Consider the following 15,970-nt stretch of genomic DNA (forward strand, 5'->3'; position numbering starts at 1 on the left):
AATGACTAAGGAAAAATTCAGACATGGGGACATAAAGAGGTACTAAATCAGGATTTATACTGAGTCCAGAGTCGCCTACTGCATTTGACAGCTGCCACTGACAGCACTGAGTAGGTACCTCGACTTATGTTTTCTCTTTGAAGTTTCCAAGATTTCTTCTGAGCATATCCAGAAGTGTACATTAGTCTCAGTGCTGAACAGTTTGACACTGCTTCCTTCCTAATCAATACCTGAAGTCTAAGTGTGCTTACACCTCCTCCTTCAGATTGCTGGGTAAGCCTGGTACGTGTCTAATGGTTTGAAATGAAGTCCACACAGAAAGCTGAGACAGACTCTGCCTTCTGTTAAAAAAAGTGTAAGGAAAAAGATATGCTGCTGCTCTCTGGCAGACACAGTTTAGGGTTAAGAGATCTGCTTGGAGTACAAGTTAGTTGTCCGTAGCATCGGGGAGGATTAGATTTTCATCTGTGGATTCCCAAGGGAGTGCTGGGTGCCCTCATGCTCTAAGCCCTCCCAGGCTGGACACACTTTTCCCCTTCCTCTTGAAGGTGTGCTGGTGTGCAGAATGGGACCAAGATTGACTGGGACAGAGAAAGCACAGGTGAGCCCAGCAAGGGGAGTACTCAGTCGGGGAGGGACTCTTGGGTGACAGGCCTTACGTCGAGGGCTGTTAAATGGTCAAGGTGTAAAATGGGCTTACTCTTAAAAGTCTGTGTTCAGTTGGTCTCAGTTCCAGTTAAATTGTCTGTCCTTCCTCAAAAAGTGAAGAACTAGCCTGTATGCCTACTGCCACAGAGCCCTGGGTTCGCTGCAGCTGCCAAAGAGGCTCTGTACTATGGCATCAAAATCCAGTTTCAGTTTCAGCCCTTGCGTCCTTCTGTGTACTGTAGGAGTGTAGGAAAGAAGCACTGATTAAGATATTTATGACCTAAAAAAGTAATGTGACAGCTTTTAGATAAGCTCAGCTCTTAGGTCCCTGACCTGCTGTGACTTCAGTGCAGCTGGAGAGAGTGGTTGTGGCCATCAAGTAGCACGGCCCAGGGGGAGAGGTTTGGTAGCCTTAACCATTGAGGTGGGACTTGATTACTCACCATATGCTCTAGCGCCAGCAAGTCCTCAGGCAAGCACTGTTCTGGTCCCACTGACCGACTCCCCGGTACTGATCAGAGTGCATTAGGTGTGCTCCTGGAAGGCACTTTTCTGTTTAATTTTGTTTAAAAGCAACCCACTCTGTATGCTCTGAGATCACTCTGCAATGCAAACTAGGATGTGGTAAGTCAGGATGGTCCTGATTCAAACTAAAAAGCTCATACAGCTACTGCCAAAATGCTGCAGATAAAGGTATCCACGTAGTAGGTGTATGCAAAAAATGGGAAGATGTCACCTGTTTAAAAAGTGGGAGTGTGACACTTGTCGCAGTTAATATTTCTGCCGTACCTCGAAGTACCAGACATCCACTTGCTCATTGCTTTACTGTTTGAGTAATGGACGGGTGGGGATTTTTATCATGTTTATCAACTGCATGCAGTTTAAACATTAATTGCACAGTGTATTTAACCTTCTCATATCTAAGTTTCTTATATTGTTCTAAATATCAGTGTAAGGAAAAGGGATAATGGTGCTACCAATCCAATGTACAGAGAAACAAAGGATAAAGCATAAATGGAGCTGAAAATAATCTGTTAAGATTATAGAAGAAATTAAAAAGTCGTCAGAAGAGGGCAGCCTTTTCACATAAACTATAAACCAAACAGTACAGAAAACACCTTAAATTCTTCCTTTCACTATAGTTAAGCATGCCAGTGTGGGGTTAACCTTGTGAGGAAACTGCAACATGCACGAAACTTGATCATGACAAGAATGCTTCTCTTGTGTGCTGCTTGATCTTCAAAGTACAGAGCCCTGGCTTTGCAGGAGTAGTTTTTTCCTCTTATGTTCAGAAAATAGAGTTAGAAATTATTTCAAGATGAGTATGTTAACTAGTTATGTTAAACGAATGATGCTGTATTAATGTATTCTTAATCATATCAATCTGTCTCAGTATTTATTCAAATACAATATGTAGTTATGAAGACTTTGCAAATAGTGAAATTTATATCGTAAGCAATTGATAGACTACACTGGTTTTATACAGAACTTGTTGCAGTCGTTAAACTCCAGCTACAACTAGTGTGTATCTATTCCAGTGAATACGTCACCATGGTGGAAAAAGAGGAACCCTAAAATTTGAATGAACATAATTTGTGAACTAATACAAGAGATTATGAAGATGTGCTTCTGATTCCTGACTAGTAGGAGTAGCCTTGTGGCTGTGTCTCTTTGTGAGCAATTTAACCCAGAGCAGGTCAGGGCAATGGAGCAGGAACTCCCAAACTGTGTAGGTCAGGCTTTATGAAGATCACCACCAGTGTGAGTAGCACACTTCATAAAAATTTAACACAAACTTGACAGTTACATGCATTATGTGTCAGTATCTATTGGAACTTCTCCACATGAAGACCTTTCCTCAAATCTCAAATTAAAAAGTCCAGCATCTCAGCAAAGCTTATTAATGCAGCCCTTGTTGCTGAGTGACTTCAAGACCAGAGGCATCTCCTGGCTAGCAGCTCAGAGCAGGAGTGCAGCGAGCTCTCATCTCATCTGCCTGTAGATACCCAGTCTACTGTCTGTGGAAAGGGTGAAATGTAAAAGATACAGACCAAACAAAATTGTAGTTAACTCTGTAGCTATACCTTAAATTAGCAGAGTTCCTTGAACATTCAGGGATTTACACCAGTAAAAAGTAACCCAAGTGTTTTCAGACCCCCTGTTCCAAACAGTGTATGCAGAATATATACCTGTTGTGTTCTAAACATGGGAACCTCAACTGCTAGTTGTGCAAGACAATGCAATCTGAATGCATTTTAGCAGTTAAAGAAAAGAAAAGAAAAGAAAAGAAAAGAAAAGAAAAGAAAAGAAAAGAAAAGAAAAGAAAAGAAAAGAAAAGAAAAGAGAAAAAGCAGAGCAATCAGAGGATTAGGAGTCTTGACTTTCCAAAGACTGAATATGCTTGTGTATTTTTAAGATGAGAACCTTGCCCATTTTAAAGTGCTTCTATCTCAGGTTGTTATGTCCTTTTAGTGGATATGTCAATGAATCCCTGCAAGATGTAAGATAACACAGCCACTTCTTTCAAAAATCTTTAGTGAATTAGATTCTACAGCATTTTAACAAAACAGTCTGAAATTGGGAGAATTAGGCTCTGCAGTGATTTTTTTTTAAGATGTGACAAGCAATAGCTCCTGCACATAGTGGTATTAGGTTTTTCCTGTGTTCAAGAGGAATCTACTGCACTTACCACAGAAATAATCTCTTAAAATGTATTTTTAAATTACATAAACTAAGAGTCTAATTGAACTAGCTTAATGTTCAAAGTTTCTTTCTACCTCAGAATGTTTTCTTTGTCAATTAGGAGGAAAGTTTCATGAATCAAAGTAAATTCTTATGGCCTTCTGATGGGTGAGAGGCAATGGCAAGTGATTTCCAAGAAAGAAGTAAAAACCCTGTGTAGTTGAAATAAAGAAATGTAGGATATCAAAGCAAGCCTTGTTTGGTTTTGTCAGCGTTTCAAAACAAAGTTAGATGTTGGCTAAGGGAATGCTAGGGACACCAAAACTCTCACTTAAAAAAAAAAAAAAAAAAGACAGAAATACCTCCTGTGAAGGAAACTATAACCCTAGAATAAAGTTGCTGGAAAGGCAGCGGGAATGAAGGTGGTGAAATCAGAAGAATCATCAACCTTATATCTGAATGTTTATGATGTAATACTGTAACTTCAAGTCTATTTTAATACGTGTCAAATGTCAAAAAAGTCCCCAAATGTCCTTAAGGTCTGGAAATCTGTCTTGAATGGAAATTTGGGTCTAGGGACTTGGCTGACTGAGGACTGAACTTCAGTTGACAAAGTTTTTAGAGCTTGATTCAATAAAGCACTTACACTCCAGGTGATTAAGTGATTGGTTAAGATAAGAATGAAGCACTTAAACAGGAGCCTACCTAACTGCAGTCTCAAGCAATTTCGTATTTTTTGCTCAAAGATCAAAGATTTTCCTAGCACTCAAAACAGTCATTAAATATTTAGTTTGTATATAATGTGCATATTATGTCTTTGTTCCAATTAAGAAACAAATACACAGCATAAGGAAGGAGCAAAGGGTGTCTTCAAGGCTCAACCAATCCTCTCCCTCCCGTCTATCCACTCCATGCTTAGGGATGCTTGTAGTCTGTAGTTCCCACCCCTCAGGCAAGTCTAAGGAGAAGGCAGAGAGTTAATCGTAGCATGGCATGCTGCTCAACATGAGGCACGTGCATTGTCATGTACTGGATGCCAAGGCACATCCCTACTCCTACAAAATATAGCAAGACATCTTCACTGTGGATGCAGAGCAGATGGGACTTGAGATTTTCGCTTCTTGGTCAATACAGTTCTTTCTCTTTAAAGCACTGAATTTCCAGCTGATTTTCCTTAAAGGAACAGAGAGCTGTATGAAGGGTGTCAGGAACTGTGCTTATGGTTTGAAGGTGTTGTGGTGTATCTGATGCATATTTTAACATAGCTGAATTTTGGATATTTCCCAATGTTTTGACTAGCAAAACACATGGGATCCTGGTAGGTCCACATTATTAAAGAGACACATACAAATTGGAAATTGTCCAGAAAGAGTATGACTCTGCCTGTCTGTTAAGATCTGTCTCCTCCTGAGCATGGCTGAATTGGAGGTAGTAGACTTGTATATTTGTCTATGTATATGCATACAACGAAAGCTTCAGCCCTCATAAAGGTTAGTGTTAGCTTGTCAGTAGGATCCCTAGGCAACCTTTGACTATTAATAGCTGGATCTAATTTTAAAAGAGTGGTCTTTTTCCCCCTTCTCATTTTTATATTCCTTTCCTTCTGTAATAAAAGGGGAGAAAGACTGTTGTGGTCAGCAACATTTCCAGATTTACTTTGAAATTTCATGTCCTTATTGTGGAAAGAATACTTTATAAAAAAAGCCTTAAACTGGAACCATTTTGTAAGTAAATACAATAAACATATAATATATAATGGTATAGTGTATATCTCTATCAAGTGAAGGACTTGAGCTGATTTATATTGCATCTGGTCCATCTGCCCTAACTTCTGCAATCAAAATTTGTACTATTTTTCTTTAAAGGTCTCTGAATCAAACTTTTTTTGCCCTTGCTATTACTAGCTTTCTGGTTGTTCTTTAAAGTACCTACATCTTTATTTTATTAAATATGATAAACTGAGGAACGAGAAGGAGTATCATTGGATGAAATGAGGCCAAGAGTTTCACCAACTGTTCAGCAGCCCACAGAAGAAGATTGTGTGTTGTTGGGGTTTGTATTGAGTGGGGAGTGTTGTAGAGGTCAGTGGAGCAGGGAATACGCAGATAAGCATCTTTATATAAAAAAGAAAACACAGATCCAATGTGTGCACATAGCTGTCGAGACTTGAACAGAAGCTGACCTCAAGTGCTTCCCTGAGGACTGACAGACAATGCAGACCGACGCAGACAAAGTGTGATCAGTCACTGGGATAACTGGCAGATCCCTGCTGGTAACGCTTCAGACTTTTGCCTTTCGTGCAAATGCAATTGCTACCCAGTCTGCCTCAGGGTATTTTGACTGGTGTCAAAGACCTACTGTTTAAATTTGTCCAGCTAAACTGTCACCTTTATTGGGATAAGTTAGGAAGCTTGTAGATTTGAGGACATAGTAACTACCAGGAGAGCGGTGACAAGTCTCAAAGAACGGTCTGATGGAAGATGTCCCTGCTCATGGCAGGGGGGCTGGAATCAGATGATCTTTAAGGTCTCTTCCAACCCAAAGCATTCTATGATTCTATGAATAGAGCCAGAAAACAATGCAAATCTTCAACCTGATCAGCAGAGTAAAGTGAGAGAAATAAGGATAAAAGCAGGAAGTCTTTCAGAAGGAGAGACAGTCAAAATAATGACAAAAACGAGCTCTGAAACGTGCTCACAGAGAAGAAGGGAGATTCTTGGATGCAGTGTTATCTGGGAAAAGAACTTTGAGTTGCTAAGGAGGGACATGTCCACTGGGGGGCCGTGTTTGTAGACATAGCTGCATCCTGGGCTGAGCCAGATGGGGTTCGTTCTAGTCAAGATGAGTGGGTTTTAAAGTCAGAGCTGAATCCTGAACTGTCTGTCAGTTGAAGAAGTGCTGCCTCCAGTAAGTGCTGCTCTCCGCCCTGGCACACCCTTTACTGGGAGCCATGCCACCCAAACTTGGCTCAGCGGGCAGCTCCTCCTTCCCCTGCCCACTCAAGCACAGAACAAGAAGTCCCCATCCCTGAGCTGGCTGCATGTCTAGCAGCTCACCCGCTCCTGCACTTCTATCCAGCATTGATTTTTCCTCCCAACAAAAAAACCCCACAGGACCACAAATGTTAGTTTACTGCTTGGTTCTTAAAGGTGACAAAATAAGATTTGTGCTTAAAAAATAGAAGTGTCCATCTCATAAAAACAATTCCAATGAAAAATAACATTACTGTCATTCTTCAAAGCGAAAAGGCTGAAAAGAGAAAAAAATGGAACATTATAATATCTGCTCCTGAATGACATCCAGGTCACAGTTGAATGACTGGAGCAGTTTGATAGCTAGTGCCAATACTCTTCACTCCACACCTTCTCTGCATGTTATGCAGAAAGCTCCAAGTCTGTGAGGTTGCAAGGTACTGTACTTTTTTTGTTTACTAGGTCTTGAAATATTCAGCAGAGTAAGTGGAAAGGTTCCTGCTGATTGCAATGGGCTTGGAAAAGTGTTGTGTGTGTCCCCCCCCCCCAAAAAAAAAAAGAAAAAAAAAGAAGATATTATATCAACAAAAAATCTAAAGCCAAAGAAGGGGAAAAAAATCTGTAAACACTTACCTACATCAGGTACAATGTTAATGAAATTTTGAAATTGCAGTCCATTTTAAAAAAAAAAAATTAATGATCTCTTTCAGTAGCTTTATCCCATTATCTGCAGGGCCATAAACACTGCACTTGGTTTCTGTCTCATGAAGACTTTGAAGAGATGGTGCTTTGTGGCATACAAATCACTGGAAAAAAGATCCAAGATTAATAAAATAAACTTGAAATGATTCTCTGGATGGAGATGCAGCTTTTGCCTACAGTGTTAATATATTACAGATTGGCATGTCTAAAATATAGCTGTGAAGAATGCTGTGAACCTGCTAATTAATAAGGATCTTTTCCTCAGACATTTCATTAACCTAAACTTTTTAGTTTTCTGTAGATTGAATGCATGCATGCCTGTTTTTAACCTTTGTACAATGGCTCCAAATGTTATAATTAATTTATTCCCACTAGCAAGAAGAGAATGTTGGGTTATAAAAGTAATTCAAAATGAGTCATGCATAGTTTATACTGATCAATATTGTTGAGCATAATATTTTATTTTCTCTGATGACTTCTCATTTTATAGACATAATGTATTGTCAAAAGTACAGAACTTTAACATTTCATTTATCTTTTAGCTTTAAGCAATACACAGGCAAACATTTAGCAGGGTCCAGAGGAGACATGAACATAAAGAGTTAAAAATACCTTGCTTGCCCAGGTAAGATCTCCAGTTACCCAGACTATGTCCAGTATCTCCTAACAGCACCCTACGTGGACGCTTGTTTATTTATGTAGTACAAAAAACGAGTTTGGGGTTTTCTGCAGAGAGGTCACTTCTGAATCCTTCTGTTGCACAACTGCCTGGAAGGTAAGAATATTCAGCAGAGAGTATCATCCGAGAGCTGGAGAAGGTCACGTCGCGTGCATGGTGGGGATGGAGTAACGACTACACCCAGTTCCTTTTGCCCCTGACATTCCATCACTGCTAAAAGCCAATTTCACTCCTTGCTTTCCCCACCTATTGCGTCAGAAGTGGAGAGCGTTTGATCATTCGCTCCGAGGACTGTTGAACTCTGTGGGGGACTGAAGGGAGGGAGGGGGAAGTTTTCCCTTCCCACAACATTGGGCTGGTCAGGTTTCTTTGTTTGGTTCTGCTTTGCTTTTTCTCCACCCCTATCCACAGCAGGTGATTAACCACAAGGGTTTGGGTTTCCAGTAAACCAGGCTGGAAAAGGGCTGGCAGGAAGGTGGTGAATGGCATCAACACACCTGTTCTCTGTGAGGGTGCAGAGTAACAGTCACCAGCTCTCTCCTTTTTAGCCAAGGATGAACTGAAGGATTGTCGCCATGTCAGAGGGCTGATGATAAGCACCTTCCCAAACAGGTTGGGGCAATCAAGGGAGGAACGATTTACTGCTGAGAAGTGTTCTCAGATTTAATGAAGCTGCAACCTAATTAAACCATATCACTTGTAATAAATGTATACATATAAAATTTGTTCTCAAACCGGCTGATGGAGAAAGAGGAGAAGCCCTGTGATGAATAGGTTAACTTTGTTCATGAAATCGCATGTGAATGTTGGAGTTTCTTTGTAACTTAAGCTGGAGCCACAGATATCCGGAGGAGTAAGCAAAGTAAGCAACCATTTGCTGAAGGGAGATGGCCCATCTGCTGATAAGCAAAGCAATGACTTGGGGCATGAATGAGCAGACAGCAGGGCGCCTGAGAAAGACTTCGGCCTTCATCCCAACGACCACGGAGAGGCAGACAACGACCACCTGACAATTAGTTGCGCAAGCGCAAACACAACTCAGAAAGTACCAGAAGTCACGTATGCAGGAAAAGGGGACTCTATAAAAAGAGGGGTTGCATCTGTTATTGGTGTGGACTGTTGGTGGAGCAGGAGGCTTCCCGGCTGCCCAGTGCTGTTTTGCTCTTTTATCGCTTGCTAATAAATTCACTTTGATTAATGAGAAATTGGCTTCTCAATTTGATTTGAGCATGACCGCCTATAACATCACTTGCATTTTGTCCTTCTTCCCTTTTACCTTATTTTCTTCCTTCTTGGTGTTAGTGCGGATTCCATCACTTTGCAGAGCTCCAGGAGGGGAATGTGCCAGTTTGTTGGCTACCTACATTCACAGGCACCTAAAGGTTGTATTTTGGGTTGCAACACTGATGCTGGATGAAATGGAAGAAGAACTGTTCTGTGAATAACTCACCTGTGAAAAGCCATGTTAGTTCAAATGTTTTTCATTCATGGTTAAGGTTTTGCTTCCTGTGACAGATGCAGTATTACATATAAATAGCTGGGCACTTCTTCAGCACAGGCATCAGTTGATATGAATTTTACCACTGATTTAACTCTTTGTGAAGTTAGATTTAAGTCTTCGTAAGAATGAGGCCTTTATTTAACAGGCAAAGGAAGCAAGAACGCTTTGTGGTTGGGAAAATAGAAGACACTTCTGTAGCAGTAATTGTTTTAGGTATGGTAATTAGGAACTTTATATGTTAGTAAACAAGGAATGTGAAGGAAGTGGATTGATACTAGTTAGAAAAAGGGAGTAGCAACTATCATTGGTGTAGGCTGTTACTCTCCATGTTTTGCATGCATGTGATCGAGTGAGCCACAGAAAGAAGACTCTCAGTAAATCTGTAGGTAAAAAAAGCACTATTGTTCTTGTTAATGTAGCAGATTACTGTTAAAGTATTTGGGTTCAATCTTGGCAGTAAGCAGACCTAAGCTTCTTATGTTAAATGATTGTAGGTGCTCTTACTCTATTTTATTTTTCTTTTTTCTGTAGTGTCTTTTGTGAAGCAATTTCTTATGTAGAGCCTATATATTAATTTTATAACAAGAATGTTGTTGTTATGGCATCCTTTCACCTGCACCCAGTGTGGTAATAAATAGTTTCTCAGGTGTTTGGTTTTGTGCAGGTTGTTTTGAAATTCATGGCATTTTTCGGTGTGCAGATGGCTTTGGTTTTCCTGCTTTAGTATTCATTTTGTTATCTCCCTTCTGATTGTTCTGGCTTAATTGGTGTTTATTATATAGCACTCTCCTAATTATATGCTTGCATATTGCAAAGTAAAGGGGTTTGAATGTCTATTATGTGCCTATTCTGCAGCTCTTCATAATTTTTTTGAATATGCTTTCACACTGCAGTCATTCCAGGGAATATCATTAAAACTATGCTTAATGTCTTTTAACGTGTTAAGGGTGGCACTTCAAGTTTGTTTTCTTTGTCATTCTTATTCCGTATTTTCTTGCCTAGCATTTTGACAAAGTGAAATGAAAATTGCAGAACATCAAGAAGACTAAGCAAGCCAGTAATTATCTACTTTGTATGCTTATGTTGTGAAGTATTCCATCCTGAGTATTTTTAGGATTTATGGAGATGTGCTTATTCAGAAGTATGTAGGATTACAGATTTTTTTCTCAAGAAATGATCTTGTGCCTGCATCAATCTACTCAATTCAGATCTTGTCTCACCTATGTTTTTTTTTTTGTAATTAAAAATGAAAGAAGCTGAAACTCCTGTCAAAGTGATGCTCAAACTATGGTTTCATAACATGGCTGAATTGAGTCAGGAAACAGGCTGGCTTGAAAATAACAGCAACGAAATCAGAAAAAAACTTTTGCAGACCCAGCTTAAATTCCAGATGTAGTTCACAGCATACCTTCAAAAACAGTCACTCTAACTCAGCTGAGCCCCTGGCTGCTGTGGCTCCAGTTACCTGTCCCAAAGCTAGCTGGTTTCAAGGTCACGCTGCCACAGCTGTTTAATGGCCTGTAAGCCTCCTCTGAGCTGGGAGATCCCTGCTCTGGTTGGAGCAGTTTGCAATCTTACTGGCTTTGTCAGGCTTTCTGCAGATCAGTCGCTTCAGCACTTAAGCTTTCTGGTCCGGTTTCTTTTCTTAAATTGAGAAGCTGATCTGAAACATCCCATCTCTGCTTCTTTATTTCCCATTCCCTTGTTGTAATTTATTGCTTTCTCATTTCTGCCAGCACACTGTTAAAGGGGTGAACTGATCAATGGAAGAATCTGTGTGGTAAAAATAAGGTGAAAGACGACTCTGAAACATTTTTAACCCAGCAGATTGCAGAAATCTGTCTCATTGCACTGACTTCCAACTAGGTGTATGGGATAAATTGAGGAAGATGAAATGAAGCAGGAGTATGAGAATAGTCTAGTTTTACTGCAAGAAACAAACACGTTTTAAAGAACACCTGTAGTCCATATTTTAGGTTTTCTTTGAAATCATTACAGCTAGATGGTAAATAGTAGGAGTTTTGTGAATTGATACAAAGATGCCTGGGTATGTGCCTGTCACAGTGTTTTCGTTACAGCAGGCACAGGAGGCATGTTTCTAAATAATATAATAGATCTTCTTGTCTTCTGAAGTGTCTGCCCTGAATATTTTCACATTTTTTTTCTCTTATCTGAAGATAACATTCAATTGTTCATGTTGGTTTCTGAAATATTCTGTTACTCATATTCTTCTTCTGTTACTATGACATGTCAGTAGGAGTTATTGCTACTTGGATGTCATGTAATAATAGAAAAAGAACATAAACCCAGAAAGAAAACAAAATAAGATTAAAATTTCAGTCTACTATGGCATTTTAGCATTTTTCTAACAAATTACAAAATTTACAAACAACAAATTACAATTAAAAAAAATCTATAGGAATTCTTGTTAAAGCCAGTAGAATTTTACATAAATATTTGTTTACTCTAAATACTTTTCAGCAAGAAAACCGTCACAATATAGCTATGTGTAGGAGTAAATAAGCGCATTCAGCAATGACCTCAGAATTTTCCAGTTCAATATACTTTGTTGTGCAGGTATCTGTGATCAGATGGGTTATCTATTAATGTAATCCAGTTATCTATAGAAGTTATGATCTCACGACACTTTTTCCAGACCCAGGACACTGCAGCTACTAGAGACAACAGTAGATCTACTTCTCCCTGAATTTCACTCTTTCCAGTTGGATTTCTTTATTAGGTGCTTCACTTGTTAAATAAATAACCTCTATTCCTGTGTTCATGCTTTCCATATGTGAAAGCTTTCAGCATCAAAGCACTGTACCCTTCTGCAAACTTCAGTTAAACTGAGTAGGAATTTTGTCTGATTGCAAAGCACTGGAAAGGCCGTATCTGAATGTTGCATAACAGCTCTTCTTATCTTTCAGACTTCCCAGATTGAACTGCTCTGCAAAAGTTTTCTTTTTCAAGTAAAAAAGCATGTAATTTTCATTTTTTCAATTATCTGTAATACAATGGAGAAGTTTTAGTTTCTGAAAGAGGAAGAATGCAGAAAACATTATTTTTTTTAAGTAGGCATTCCTTTTGTCTTATTAGAGCCATACAAAGTGTTAAAACAAAAGGATCAGAAAATATAAAACAAATTCCAGGAGACTGATCATTATAATCAGCTTTTTTGAAGTTGAAGTGTTAGAATTATCTATGCAAGCAATGACTAGCTTTGATTACATCTACTTGTGTTAAGAATTCATAAGCAGTACAGGTTTATGAACATGATCCCTTTAACTAAAGAAGTCCACATCAGAAGTAATGTAGTTAATTCCTTAAATTTATATGCTTTTGTTGTATCTAGTAGAAAGAATTTTAAAAAATAAAATATTTTAACTGACAGATAAGGAGAATAGATGATAAAGAATGCAGTAGATCTGGAGAAGAGTTCAGAATTAGGAAGCGTAGGAAAAATATGATCTATGTAGATACACTATTAATATGCATGTATATGTGTCTGTGGAGAATACCATTCAATGGAAAATAACTGCAGCAAAAGGCAGTGGAAAAGTCAGCTATGTTTGATTTGCGTAATGTCCTCGTATTGTTTTCTTCTACAGAGGAAAATATTCTGAATTCTGGAACAGAATAGTGTGTGTTTGGAGGGAGGGGGGAGTTCGAGCTCATTTATAAAAGGGCAGGAAAAAAAAATGCAGCATTTTGGGAACATACTCTGATTCTCCCTACTGCTACTGATGATGCCAATTTTCCTTTGTTACTGATGGGTTAAGACGTGGAAACCATAAGTAACTAAGGGTTTGTAGCATTTTCTTCAGGCTGCTCCCCAGACCTGTTCTGTGGCAAATCCTGCAGAATGAATCTCCATTGACTCTGATCCTTCCTCATGGTGACACCTGTCGGCAGCCAAAAAATGATATGATTTAGAGCTGCTGAGACATCTGTTGTTGCAAGAGCTGCTGTTTTATGGGATCAGGGTGACAGCAGGGAAGAGAGGCAAGGACACTAAAGGTATTCACTAATGAGCATGTACTATATGTGTAATGTACTAAATCTAGTTCCTACTGAATGTAATAAGCTGTAAGCTGTTTGCCTCCTTTTGTGAATTAATGTATCTGTTCACTGATTTGACTGAGTCAAATCCCAGACCAGGTGTTGTCCCTTCAAGGGGAAAGCTGTTGTCATGGCGGATGTCTTTTCTGTCTCCCTTGCAAAGGGGCTGTTGTGGTTTGTAGCAATAGTGGCAGGGTGCCTACATGCAGTCTCCCGTTATCTTCATATGGGCTGTTATGCATTACTGTAGAAGTTATGTGTTACTATTTGGTAGGAGTATGAAATCATGCTGGCTTCAGGTCCTTGTCTCATATAAGAGTTTTCATGTAAAGCACAACTTTATTTCAGCAAGCTAATAAAGTACATAGAAATATTAGTTGTATATGTAACATACATATTAAAAAAAAGAGTCTCCAGAGCTGCAGTTACTAGCAAAACAAAAATTTGTTTCATATGCTTAAGTAATAGGCTGCTGTTTCTCAGCCACTGTTGAAGCATAGGCCTCTGTTAACCTGTGTAGCCCTATAGCAAGGTTTTTGTAGTCTTTTGTGTGGTTTCAACAGTGCTTATTACCTGGAGTGTCACCCTGTTTTCCATCACTGGGAAAAGATTTTTCACCTTCCTAGTCCTGTATCACTGTGTCCAACAGTCGCTTTAGCTAACTGAGTAAGGAAGCTAGATCAAAACCATGTTTAAGAGGTACCCTGTTGATCTATACCGTTGCCAGTATTTTTTGCCTTGGGAGCCTCATCGGATGCCAAAATTTCAAGAATGGGGTTTTATGCTCTAGGCTAGGATGATAAGGAGAAGAAATTTCTGAAAGCAGTACAGATGTCTATGATTAATAGTACATTATCTCCTAAACTTTTTAAGGAACAGTGGGAGATCTCAGTATTGGTCCCTCAAGAAAGAAGGGAAGGGCACCCTACCTTTTTTGTGTAATTATATCAATGTTTCTATCTAGGACTATCAATAATCAGGGGGGAAAAAAACTCGCTAGTGGTAGAAGGTATTGCCCAGTATTTAGGATAGTGGCCTAGGAATCCAGAAATGAAGATTCAAACTCATGGTCCCCCAGTGTTCCCCTTCCTCTGCCTCAGCTCTCTGTCTGCAAAATGAAAAACAATGGTGTTCCTTTACCTCCCAGAGGTGTTATAAATGTGTTAAGGCTTGTGAAGCGCTTGCTATTTAGTGACGGGGAACACAGAAGTATGGGAGATGGTTCCATGTGAAAAAAGCTTTTTGCTATTAAGGAATTCTCCATAGCATTTATTTTACTCCTAACAATCAGTTTTAGCTGACAGTGTTTAAGTATTAGAGCTTTCAGAGATGTCTGCTTCTGGTTTTTTTCTTATTACAAATGCTATCAACGTTTCCAAGTTAGACCAAGCTGTGCTAGACTCTATGTCAAATTAAAGTTTTTACCTTTAGGTAAAAGGTTCCTCTGCGTTCTCCGCCTTTTGCAGCGATCAAAATTATAACTGGACATACAGTTAACGTAGATGACTTGCCCTAAATTAAGGTTTGTGAAGGGAACCATGCTTTCCCCTTCCTGCCACAGGCTTGCCAGCTTTCTTCTTGCTTGATCGTTCGCATCTTACAGGGAAATATTTTCATGGTTTTATAATGAAAAATGGAACTTAATCAGCACTGGTAGTGGGGACATCGTGCCTGTGGCCATTCCTGCCTCGGAGGAGAGGGGCTGGACTCCAACCAGGGCCACGGAGCTGGCAGGAGCACTGGGCAGTTCCTTGCCACCTCTGCTAATTGAGCGCTGTGCTGGGGACAACGGCATCGTTAAGCTGTCATGGACAGCGCAGAATCAAAGCTTTAAAAGCCTGATAAAATATTATACATCAACTGGTTCCACTTGGGTGAAAAGTCAGTGTCTGGGCACGGAGCGCCTTAGGGGCTGCCATCAGCCCTGGGCCTGGGCCTTTGGGCAGTGCCCTCACCCTGACCCTGTCCCATCCCGGGGGCTGCCTTCCCAGCCAGGCTGGGGCTGCAGTGGTGTCTGGGGATGGCCGGGGATGGCCATCCCCGGCCCCCTGCCCCAGCCTGGCTGGAGGCCGAGGGAAGTGGCTGGCTGGGGAAGGAGGGAGGGCACCATGGCTGCCACCCCCGTGTTGGACAGTTTGATCCACCATGCTTTACACCGTTCCTGTGAATTGTAATGTCACAGACTTCCTCGCTAATAGCGTTCCTGTGGGCTTGATCATTCCAGGAAAATCTACTCATCCTGCCTCTTCTCTCTAGTAGCAGCGCCTCGGTTTTATTTTTTTAAGTATATTTCCAAGAAAGGGGGAGACCGCTGCCTGCAGGTGACCATCGGCTGCTGGCGGGAGAGGGGCGTGAGGCACTGGTGGAGCACAGCCAGCAGGCGCCGAGGCGCGAGCAGCATGGCTCCCAGCGCCAGCACCCACGCCGCAGCAGAGAGCGAGGCCTACTTGCCATGATAGCACCTGATGGCACGTTCGCTTTCCAAATCCTTTTGTGAAGAAACATTCTCTGCGCGGGGTGTGAATCGGAGGCAAGAGCGCTTCGGTGCCTCCGTGCTGTTGCAGAGCTGCTTCTGTAAGCAGGTGTGGCAGAAACCCTTCTGATGCTCGCAGGATTTCATGGGTGCTCTGGCAGCTTCTCGCCTGAAATCTTCATGATGGGACATTCTCCATCAGGAATATTGAATGAGTAAAGTTGTTAGGGTTCAGTCTGGTACCATGTAGATTT

Source organism: Opisthocomus hoazin, chromosome 1, assembly GCF_030867145.1.
Source record: "Opisthocomus hoazin isolate bOpiHoa1 chromosome 1, bOpiHoa1.hap1, whole genome shotgun sequence".
Taxonomy (NCBI): domain Eukaryota; kingdom Metazoa; phylum Chordata; class Aves; order Opisthocomiformes; family Opisthocomidae; genus Opisthocomus; species Opisthocomus hoazin.